The sequence below is a fragment of the Chiloscyllium punctatum genome, chromosome 20 (genome assembly GCF_047496795.1).
Source record: "Chiloscyllium punctatum isolate Juve2018m chromosome 20, sChiPun1.3, whole genome shotgun sequence".
In the NCBI taxonomy this organism is placed as follows: Eukaryota; Metazoa; Chordata; class Chondrichthyes; order Orectolobiformes; family Hemiscylliidae; genus Chiloscyllium; species Chiloscyllium punctatum.
Window position 1 is genome coordinate 12,847,341 of NC_092758.1, and position 12,911 is coordinate 12,860,251.

A 12,911-nucleotide genomic window follows, 5' to 3' on the forward strand; every position below is an offset into this window, starting at 1 on the left:
CATACACATAGCCAATGCTTCTCTTACAGATTATGGTTGGAAATGAAAACAATTGAGCAGCATATTAAAGAGGGTAAAATAGATGGACAATGGAACATATAAATCTGTTGGACTGAAAGACCTTCTTGTATTTCAAGCTTTTGCAAACTGTTATCTCTCAAGTCAAATAACATCAGCAAAATTGTTTTCCTGAGGCACACAATTTGGTTAACCATGTTTTACTTATGAAACATCCTGTTGTAGATTTCCTTTCCTACTAAAGCTTCTATATCATAAAGTTCAATCTACATACAGAGCACAGAAACATATTTGATTTAATCTAATCTAAAACAGCACACCAACAGTAATTTGGAAGATTAATATACCATATTCATGCTTTTAAAAGCTGGCCATGAAGAAGAATTCTGGAGTATGAATAAAACAAAGATACCTTTGTTTCTTTATTTTTTTCATAGGATATACATATCGCTGGTAAGTCCAGTATTTGTTTCCCATCCTTAATTGCCCTTTGACTGAATTACTTGCAGAGGGCAACGAGGAGTCATCCACATTTCTGTGGCTCTGGAGTCACAAGGAGGCTAGGCTTGGGAGGAATGGCAGATTTCAGAGTCATAGAGGTGTACAGCATGGAAACAGACCCTTCGGTCTAACCCGTCCATGCCGAACAGATATCCCAACCCAATCTAGTCCCACCTGCCAGCACCTGGCCCATATCCCTCCAAACCCATCCTATTCATGTACCCATCCAAATGCCTTTTAAATGTTGCAATTGTATCAGCCTGCACCACTTCCTCCTGCAGCTCATTCCATACACATACCACCCTCTGCGTGAAAAAGTTGCACCTTAGATCCATTTTATATCTTTCCCCTCTTACCCTAAACCTATGCCCTCTAGTTCTGGACTCCCCCACCCCAGGGAAAAGACTTTGTCTATTTATCCTATCCATGCCTCTCATGATTTTATAAACCTGTATAAGGTCACCCCTCAGCCTCTGATGCTCCAGGGAAAACAGCCCTAGCCTATTCAACATCTCCCTATAGCTCAAATTCTCCAACCTTGGCAACATCTTTGTAGCTCTTTTCTGAACCCTTTCAAGTTTCACAACATCTTTCTGACAAGAAGGAGACCAGAATTGCATGCAATATTCCAACAGTGGCCTAACCAGTATCCTGTACAGCCGCAACATGACCTCCCAACTCCTATACTCAATAGTCATGACCAATAAACCAGCTAGGTTCATGACAATTAGTAGCTTCATGGTCACCATGATTGACATCAGCTATTTTCAATTCCAGAATATGGGACAGGTATTACTGATATCTAATTTGAATAGTCAACTCAACAAAGATGTTGGCTTTCAACTTCTTTATCTTTCAAGCTTTAGGAAAAGCAATGACAGCTATGACGAGCTGTGATTCAGTTGGCAGCACTGTTGTTTCTGAATGTTGCAGTTTGCCTCACTCCAGTACATGAGCACAAAAGTCTTAGCTGATACTCCAGTGTAGTAATGAGGGAGTGTTGCATGGAATGACTTCAAATGAATCATGTTCCCAAAAATGTTCGTTTCTGATGAAAGATCACTGGACCTGAAAAACTGCCTCTGTTTTCTTTCCACAAATACTGAAAGCATCTCCAGCAATTTCTGTTTTGGTTTCATTTCAGTATTTTATCTGTTGCTGTTTCATGAATAACAAAGTAAGGCATTTATATCATGTCTGATTATTTTTAGTTGTCTTTTTTGTGCAATTTTGGTGTCACTGGCAAGATCAGCATTTGGCCATCCATGGTTTCCTTTAACCTGATTCCTTCGCCACTTCAGCAAGCAGTTAAGACTCAACTACATGGCTGATAGTCTGCAGTTTCATGTTGCCCAGACCAGGTGAAGATGGCAGATTCCCTTCTCCCAGACATTAGTGAACCAGATGAGTTTTTTTCAGATAATTGCTGATAATTTGATGGTCACCATGACTGAGACTAGCTTTTAGTTCCAAATTTATGAATGGAATATAAGTTCCATCAGCTGCCATGTGGGATTTGTTCCCAAGTCACAAACACATTAGCCTGGACCTCTGGATTGCTAGTCCAGTGACATCCTGACTATGGCGCCATCTCCTCAACTCTTTAGGTACTGCACAAACCTCATTCCTTTTAAATATGTCTAGTGCATAATATAACAGCCAATTTCACAACATCTTGCAGAAAAGCTAGCTAACAATTGAACAGTGACTATACTGCAGAATTAACTTTATTGTCTGTGAAGTGGTTTAGGGCATCCTTGAATTTGTGAAAAAAAAGCAGTATAAAAACTCTAGTCTTCCTTCTTATTGAGATACACTTTAAGCATAAATTTAGAGGAAGAACTCCTACCACAGCAGTGTACTGCTGGAAGGCATTTCACATTTAGTTTTGCTCTGTCATGGGTCTGTTTTGCTCTCGATACTATTTCGGAACTGCTTATATGAATGAGTGATGTACTAACCAGTTTGGAAACAATCAAGTCAGCACATAGAACTGGAATCGTGGACACTGGGCCAAACCAAACAATGCCAGTGGAGAAGTTGGGATTTGGAACTCTGTGGAAATTTTCATAGTATCAGAGAACAATAGAGAAACAGGAAATAATTGGAAACACTCATTAGCTGGGGAAGGAACAACTTAGGCACAACCACTGCTTTTACAGCACCACACTCTTGACTCTGATCTCCGGCATCTGCACCTTTTCCCACAACCACTTAATTCTCCAACTATGTAATACTGCTATGAACTTGGTAGGTCTTCCATAAATCCTTGACAATCTTGCTGTGCAAAGCCCTCTGGGGAAATGTGATCATAATATGAAAGAATTCTTCACTAATATGGAAAGTGATGCAGTTGATTTTGAGACTGGGATCTTGAATCTGAATAAAATGAAACTACAGTGGTATGAAGACTGAGCTGGCTATGAATAATTGGGGAATGTATTTAAAGGAATGACTGAGGTTAGGCAATTATAAATATTTAAAGAACACATGGAGGAACTGCAATGATTGTTTACTCCTGACTGGCACAAAAATACAACAGGAAAAGTGGTTTGATAATGGCTAACAAGTGAAGTTTGGGCTGGTATTAGAGTCAGAGTCATAGACATACAGTACGGAAACAGAAAAAGTTGCCCCTTAGGTCCCTTTGAAATCTTTCCCCTCTCACCTTAAACCTCTGCCCTCTAATTTTGGACTCCCCCACCACAGGAAAAGATCTTGTCTATTTACCCTATCCATGCCCCTCATGATGTTATAAATCTCTAAGGTCACCCCCTCAGCCTCCAATGCTCCAGGAAAATTAGCCCCAGACTATTCAGCCTCTTCTTATTGATCAAATTCTGGCAAAATCCTTGTAAATCTTTTCTGAACCATTTGAAGTTTCACAACATTCTTCCTATACCAGGGAGATGAGAATTGCACACAGCATTCCAATAGTGGCCTGACCAATTAAACTCTACCTACCACTCCTCGGCCCATTTGCCCATCTGATCAGGATCCTGTAGTACTCTTGAGGTAACCTTCTTCGCTGTCCACTACACCTCCGATTTTAATGTCATCTGCAACCTTACTAACTATACCTCCTAAGTTCACATCTAAATCATTTATACAAATGACAAAAAGCAGTGGACCCAGCACCGTTCCTTGTAGTACACTGCTAGTCACAGGCGTCCGGTCTGAAAAGCAACTCTCCACCACTATCCTCTATATTCTACTTTCGAGCCAGTTATGCATCCAAATGGCTAGTATGCCCTGTATTCCATGTGGTCCAATCTTGCCAACCAGTCTACCATGAAGAACCTGTTGAATGCCTTACTGAAGTCCACATAGATCCTGTCCACTGTTATGCCCTCATCAATCCTCTTTGTTACTTTTTCAAAAAACTCAATCAAGTTAATAAGACTCAATTTCCCACGCACAAAGCCATATTAACTATTGTTAATCAGTCCTTGCCTTCCCAAATACATGTAAATCCTGTCCCTCAGGATTCCCTCCAACACCTTGCCCATCACCAACGTCAGACTCACTGGTCTATAGTTCCCTGGCTTGTCCTTACGACCTTTCTTATATAGTGGCACCACGTTAGCCAACCTCCAGTCTACTGGCACCTCACCTCTGGCTATTGATGATGCAAATATCTCAGCAAGGGGTCCAGCAATCTCTTCCCTAGCTTCCCACAAAGTTCTAGGGTACACCTGGTCAGGTCGTGGGAGTTATCCACTTTTATGCATTTTAAGACATCCAGTACCTCCTCCTCTGTAAGATGGACATTGTTCAAAGAAAGGATGTGCAAATTGGCAAAAATAGCTTGAGGTTTGGGAGCAGTTTAAATTTCAGGCAAGTAGGACAAAGGGGGATGATTAAGAGGGGGACCATAGAGTACAGTGAAAGCTTGTGGGTAAGATACAAACAAATTGTAAAAGCTTCTATAATTTTTAAAAAATTAGTTAAAGCAAATGTAGGTGCCTAAAGTCAGGGACAGGGAAGTTTAAAATGGGAAATGAAGAGATAGCAGACGAATAACATCCATATTTTGGTTCTGTATGCACAAAGGTTGACACAGGAATATTGTGTGCAATTCTGGTCTCCCTCCTATCGGAAGGATATTGTGAAACTTGAAAGGGTTCAAAAAAGATTTACAAGGATGTTACCAGGGTTGGAGGGTTTGAGCTATAGGAAGTGACTGAATAGGCTGGGGCTGTTTTCTCTGGAGTGTCGGAGACTGAGGGGTGACATTATAGAGATTTATAACATCATGAGGGGCATGGATAGGGTAAATAGACAAGGTCTTTTTCCTGTGGTGGGAGAGTCCAGAATTAAAGGGCATAGGTTTAGGGTGAGTGGGGAAAAATGTAAAAGGGATTTAAGTGGCAACTTTGTCACATAAAGGGTGGTGCGTGTAGCTGCCAGAGGAAATGCAGGAAACTTGTACAACACTAAGGTATCTGAATGGATATATGAATAGGAACAGCCAAGAGCTGACACATGGGACCAGATTAGGTTAGGATAAAGATCTCAGACACTAATCAGCAAGTGTTTAAATCTGCTGGGACCTTTTGTACCCTAAATCTGTCCAAATCTCAGACTGGATCTGTCTAAACTTGTCCAAATCTATTCATGTCTTGGACCTGAGCCCCCAAACTGTTACAACAGTGAGGGATCCTCTTTGTCAATTAAACCAGACACCCAGAAAAGCTGTTAACATATGAGTGACAGAGAACTCCCAAATAACATTTTTTTTAACTCTAAAAGTGAACATTAAACAATTATTTGCAATTCTAAGCCCCCCTTTTTCTTAACTGATTATCTGCCTCCAACAATGCACTATTCCAATAAGACACTTATTAAAATTATATCAACTTAATTTGAAAACCACACATCAGTTGTCATCTTCTGTGTCTTTCTTCTTCCAGTTGAGGATCTCCCTGGGTTGTTTTCTTTCTTTTTACTGCGAGTTTGTTTCATATGAAAAGGTACCTTTGAGAGTGTTTCCTAATTGCTTAGAGAGCAAGACGTTAGCTCTCCATGTGCTTCTATCTCAATAGCAGCTGCTCTCTGACCAATTTATAAAACGCCTACATTTTATATCCCCCAAGTACAGATATTCTCATTGGTTTGATGCTGGTAAAATAATAAATTCAAACTCGATTGGGTTTTAGTATCCTGGGGCAGAATTTGAACTGATTGGTTGCTGTTTTGATAACAATTTGATGTTAACCAAACCTCAGCTATCCATTTCACAGCCAAATATTACATATTTCCAATTTTCCAGTACACTGTAGGACTGCCATCCAGTCATATATAGAGGTGCTTGTAAGCTCTTAGTTCAGAACAACATTCACTCTCCCTTAAATATACAGTACAGGCCTTCAACTTCATAACACTCACAAACTTGGATTAGTCTTTGAGGAAGTGACAAAGATGATAGATGAGGGCAGGACAGAAGATGTTGTCTATATGGACTTTAGCAAGGCCTTTGATGAAGTCCCTCATGGCTGGTTGATACAGAAGTTGAAGTCACATGGGATCTTTAGTGAGCTGGTAAGATGGACATGGAACTGGCTTAATCATAGTAGTGGTGGAAAGGTGTTCATCTGACTGGTGGTGACTCGTGGTGTTTCACAGGGATCAGTCCTGGGATCACTGTTGTTTATAATATATATATAAATTATTTGGAGGAAAATGAAGGGGTCTAATTAGTAAGCTTGTGGACATCACAAAGATTGGGAGTGCTGTAAATAGTGAATAGGATTGAATGAGGTTCTCAGAATATAAATAGATTGCAGACTTGGGGAGAAATGGCAGATGGAGTTTAATCTGGAAAAATACAAGGTGGTGTGTTTTGGAAAATCTTATGCAGGAGGGAAATAAAAAATAAATTGCAGAACTCTTTTTAGCATCAACATACAGAGGGCTCTAGGTACGCAGGTCCACAGTTCTCCGAAAATGGTACCACCAATGGATAAGGTGGTCAAGAAGGCACGAGATGCTTGCCTATGTTAGTCAGACATAAAATTTGGCAAGGTAAAAACAATGGCTGCAGATGCTGGAAACCAGATTCTGGATTAGTGGTGCTGGAAGACCACAGCAGTTCAGGCAGCATCCAATGAGCTTCGAAATCGACGTTTCGGGCAAAAGCCCTTCATCAGGAATAAAGGCAGTGAGCCTGAAGCGTGGAGAGATAAGCTAGAGGAGGGTGGGGTTGGGGAGAAAGTAGCATAGACTACAATGGGTGAGTGGGGGAGGGGATGAAGGTGATCGGTCAAAGAGGAGAGGGTGGAGTGGATAGGTGGAAAAGGAGATAGGCGGAAAAGGAGATAGGCAGGTAGGACAAGTCCGGACAAGTCATGGGGACAGTGCTGAGCTGGAAGTTTAGAATTAGGGTGAGGTGGGGGAAGGGGAAATGAGGAAACTGTTGAAGTCCACATTGATGCCTTGGGGTTGAAGTGTTCCGAGGCGGAAGATGAGGCGTTCTTCCTCCAGGCATCTGGTGGTGAGGGAGCGGCGGTGAAGGAGGCCCAGGACCTCCATGTCCTCGGCAGAGTGGGAGGGAGAGTTGAAATGTTGGGCCACGGGCGGTGTGGTTGATTGGTGCGGGTGTCCCGGAGATGTTCCCTAAAGCGCTCTGCTAGGAGGCGCCCAGTCTCCCCAGTGTAGAGGAGACCGCATCGGGAGCAACGGATACAATAAATGATATTAGTGGATGTGCAAGTAAACCTTTGATAGATGTGGAAGGCTCCTTTAGGGCCTTGGATGGAGGTGAGGGAGGTGGTGTGGGCACCGGTTTTACAGTTCCTGCGGTGGCGGGGGAAAGTGCCAGGATTGGAGAGTGGGTTGTAGGGGGGTGTGGACCTGACCAGGTAGTCGCGGAGGGAACGGTCTTTGCGGAAGGCGGAAAGGGGTGGGGAGGGAAATATATCCCTGGTAGTGGGGTCTGTTTGGAGGTGGTGGAAATGTCGGCAGATGATTTGGTTTATGCGAAGGTTGGTAGGGTGGAAGGTGAGCACCAGGGGCGTTCTGTCCTTGTTACGGTTGGAGGGGTGGGGTCTGAGGGTGGAGGTGTGGGATGTAGACGAGATGTATTGGAGGGCATCTTTAACCACGTGGGAAGGGAAATTGCGGTCTCTAAAGAAGAAGTCATGTTTTAGCTGTACAGAAGTTTAGTTAGGCCACATTTGGAATATTTTGTACAATTGTGGTCACCACATCACAAGCAGGATATGGAAGCTTTGAAAAGAGTACAGAAACAGTTTGCCACATTATTGCTTGTTTTGGAAGGTATTAGCTATAAGGAAAGGTTGAACAAATGCGATGTGGGAGTAAATGACTGCAGATGCTGGATTCTGCCCTGAGCTGCTATAATCTCCAGCACTTTTTATTTTCAGTTTGGACAAACTTGATTTGCTTTCACTTAAATGTTAAAGGATGAGGGGGGACCTGATAGAAGTTTACAAAATTGCAGAAGGTATGGACAGTTGGAGCCTTTTTCCTGATAGAAATGTCAATTACTCAAGGAAATAGGTCTAAGGCAAAAGAGGTAAGTTTAAAGGTTATGTGAGAGGCAAGTTTTTTTTAACACTGGGGGTGGTAAGTGCCTGGAATGCACTGTCAGAGGAGGTGGTGGAGGCAGGTACAATAGCAATGTTTAAGAGGCAGCTTGAGAGGTATATGAAGAAGCAGGGAATTGAGGGATATGGACCTCAGAGGGAAAGTATTTTAGTTTAGGAAGGCAAATGTGTCAGTGCTTTCTCAGTGGGCTAAAGGGTCTATTCCTGTGCATTACTGTTCTTTGTAAAGCATGTGGGATTGGGAATAGTGTACTGAAACAGGTTAAGCGCTGGTTGGCAGACAGGAAACAGGAATAAATGGGTCTTTTTCCAAGTGGCAGGAAATGACTAGTAGAGTACTGCAGGGAGCAGTAATATAATGTATATTAATGACTTCAATGAAGCAACTAAATGTAATATCCCCAAGATTACAGATGACATAAACTTAGATGGGAGTGTGAATAGTGAGAAGGATGCAGAGGCTTCAGTGTGACTTGGCCAAATTAGGTGAGTGGGCAACTCGATGGCAGATAAGGTATAATGTGATTAAGTTTGAGTTTATCCACTTCGGTAGCAAAAATAGACAGGCAGATTATTATCTGATTGGCGATAGATTGGGAAAGGGTAAGGTGCAACTTGTACACCAGTGGCTGACAAAGGCAAATAGTATGTTGGGCTTCATAGCAAGAGGATTCGAGTACAGAAGCAGGGTTGTCTTGCTGCAATTGAACAGGGCCTTGATGAGACCACACCTGGAGTACTGTGTGCAGTTTTCATCTTATGAGAAGGAATGTTCTGGCAATGGAGGAAGTGCAACGAAGGTTTCCTCAAAGGTTTACTTCAGATGGCATGACGGAAGAGCTACTGGATTGTTTAGGATTATACGCACTGGAGTTAAGAAGAATGAGGGGGAAAATCTCATAGAAAACCAAAAATCTCTAACAGGATTAGACAAGCTAAATGCAAGAGGCACATTCCTGATGACTTGGGAGTACAGAGGTCACAGCTTTAAGGATATGGGATAGACCATTTGGGACTGAGTAGAGGAGAAACTTCTTCATGCACAAGCTACTGAGTTGGATGATCAGCTACAATCATACTGAATAATGGAGAAGACTCAAAGGACCAAATAACCTACTGCCGTTCCTATTTCCTATGACTCTAATAAATGAAACTACATTTTTTTACCCTTTTTTTATTGTTTCATGGGGTGTGAATGTTTTTTGGCATCCCTAACTGTTTGCAAGGCACTTTCTGAAGTAATTCCACACAGACTTGCATCCCATCACAAAGTCTCCCTCAATTTACACATGAACATTACTTGACTTTGGCACCTAACTCTGAATAAGGCAGTACTAGAGTGTCAGTATCTCACCCCTTTTATATGTCAGACATGGATCCCTGATCAGACTAGATTAACAGCCCCAATCAGGGAACTCATATTGTGAGTCCAGCCAGCTGACCTTGTTATAGTCACTACAGTTTCAGCTAAGAATCTGGAGTCTGTGTAGGCCAAACTGGGTAAAATCTGCAGATATCCTTCTCTAAAGGGCATTTCGGACCAACTGAATACTTCCTGAAAATGAATGGCAGTTGCCATGATCACCATTACTGAGACTGAGCTCTAGTCCACATCCTTTATGGTGAGATTTGAACCCCTGCCTCTGGACCTCTGGATTACTTGGACAGTAACATTTCTACTTTGCCATTGGCTCCTCTGGTTAGTCAATCCCTTACACTTGGTTGGTCCCTTGATGTCGATTTACAAAACAGGAGAACACACACACACACACACACAAGAAAGCTATCTCCTGGGAGGTGCAATCTAGGGGAAAGAGTGAAATCAGTCAAAACGTGTATTGGTTTTTTGCCCATTTGGATGCATTTGAAATTTCTGACAAATAAAGTGATGGGGTGGGGGGGGATCCTTATGGTTTTGATCAAGAAACAGGAACAAATTAAGCAGGCACATGAGAATGCAATGTGTAGAAACATAAAAAATAGCAGGCAGAAAATATGCCTGATTCAAGTAGCAGAAAAAAAAGATGAGTCAGAAAACATACCTATTCCAATTCGCAATTTGGAAGCACCAAAAATAAAACCTAAACTGAAAACAAGACATTGAAGGCAGATAAGGAAGTTGAGCAAGGAGCATGTTGCAGTCAAGATTTATGCTGTCCAAGTTGTAAGTTCCATCACTGTTACTTCTAAGACTATGGAGAGAATGCTAGTGGAATGAGAGGACAGCGAGGCGTGCAGACTGTTGGTTGAAGAGACAATGAAAAATTAGTGCCAATGAAAATTAAACAGTGAGAGAAACAAACTTATAGGGACCCTGGCCTAAATCCATTCACAGATTTAGTGAAGGAAGGTGAGAATGAAAAAATGATGCAGGAACTGTTCATTATAAAAGCAATAGAAGCAACTTGCTCGAAGGCACTGTAGGAACGCACTGTTTCAAAACTGATAAGTTAATATATTGCAGCTGCAAATATGGTCTACAGGGATGTGGATCAGAATCGAAACACAGAAACCAATAGTGAAGGGGGCAGTTCGAGTGGTTCTGGCTACATATGGGTCTAATGCTTGACCTTGTGCAGTCAGCATCTCCTATTGTGAAGATGTCATCTGGACATGGTCAGGGAAAAGGAGTAGATGGTACGTGACAAGACAGGAAGTAATATGCTGATAGAAGTCTCTGTAGAAATGTAGGTCATGTTCATATAATCTGTAAATAATTGCAGTGATGCAATAAAATTGATTTTGTCTGCTTAACTACACTCTACTAGGTAGACCTGAAATGTGGCTATTCTCATCTACATCAAATTTGAAGGAACTCACACATGCAACATGGAGAGAGTAACGGTGTAGAGAGCAGCGGTGTGGTGACCAGAGAGAAAAAAAACACAGGGCTGATAATCAGGTGCGGTCCTGTGCAGCAGGAGCACGACAGTACAGGACCCTTGACTTTCAAGCATCTAGCCTAAGGTTCACTATCTCATAGGCCTCTGCGAACACATGATAGTTTGGAGTTTAGTTTCTAAGCATGTGATCACACATGCATTGTCTGTATATTTGCAGTTCGACAGACAGTGTGGTCTGAGTTCTGGACCGGATTCAACCCAAATAGAGCAGTCTCCTATCCTGTGAGTTAGCTTCATGGATATGAGATGGTGTGTTGCAGCATTGAAGACTGCAGCTCTGTTACAATTGTAAGAGACGAACAAACCATCATTTAATCTGCAAAGCATTGGATAACCCTCCACTGTAGCAGTGAAGCATGAGAGAAATGCCATGACAACTGAATAAAAATCTTCAAAGAGAAAAGACTTGATCATATTAGGAAGCTCTGGCATCAGAAATAGAATTGCCACAAAGATTTACTTTCAGAAATGGGTCAAATTGAACAACCCAGAGACAACAATTCTTGAGGTGGTGAATAGCTTCCAAACTGGACATGAAGACAGCAGCTGAACAAGTAAATGCAATTCTGTGCACAAAATGTATACAATTGTGGTGATATATATTATTTCTCAGCAAGGGGTACATGAAACATTAGACAAATTCAAAGAGATTTTGAACAATTATTTCAACCTCAGAACAAACAGAATTTTTGAAAGGGCAAGTTTCAGTAAGAATACAGCATAAAAGTGAATCCATCGATTTCATCAATGATGTATGGGCTAGTCGAGAGTTAGACATGACAAGTTAACATAAGCTCTAATAATCAATTGCACATCAGGGAGTGAATAGTTCTATAGGTTAGTTTATTAAAAACAATAAAACGCATGACTAGTTTTGTAACTCATTACAGCAAACCGATCTCTGCGTTCAGCTTGTAAATCCTATTGCTGAATAGCTGTCAGGAAAAGCCACAACATTGTAGACATGTGGCATGTGGAGGCCTTAAAAGGTGAATTCTCTAAAAGGCATGGTGCACATACAACACTGCCTTCCTTCCCAAAATAAATTTTAACTATTTACAAGAGCAAGTGAGCCCATTCATCTCGAAAAGGTAAAGGAAATTTGTTGATGGGTCCAGACCTCCTGATTTCAGCCTCTGCAAGTGCCAATGCTTGTTCCAGCGGTCAGGGATATTGTCTGTTATTCCTGTTTGTGTTGTCAAGTTTTTCTTTCATAGACTGCAGTTGCAGTTCCAGAATTTGCTTTTCCTGACACACTATAATCAAGTTTTGTTCCAGATTAGCCACTGATTGATCTTGTTCTCCCCACTGTTTTGAACTGTTCAAATCTTCTTGACATTCACTGTTATCTTCCTTAAGAGATTCCAACTTCTGGTTTTACACCTTGGATTGCTTGTATTCTATGAATGCTTTAACCTTCTGTTAGTCCAATATATCTTCCTCCTTCATGACCCAGTCTAATAACTCTTCAGCTGTTTTAACTTTTCTTTTGAGTTTATTTTCTTGGAATCCTGAACCTCTTACACTTGCAGCTTCAATGTTTGGTTTCCTCTATTTCTTGTTTTTTTACTAGAGAATCATCACTGACATTTACTCTGAAAGGACTACTGCATGAGTGGTTTGCAAACATTTTGTTTTGCAGATATGTACTTTGATGGCAATCTCAGAAGCAAATATCAGATAGCAAGCCCGGGTTCACGAAACACTACTTATAGCTGACAAAAGTTCTTTGCACATAACATTAAAATTACACAACTGGCAATTCTTCAACATTGGACACATCAAATACTGGCGAACCTGCATACTGTTTACAATCAAGAGTTTCACTCCTCACTATAAGGGCATGTATTGACCAGAGCCTCATCAAAAGGTGGAAGAAATTAAAACAGCAAAAGAGACTGTAAGACCTAGTGGAAAATTT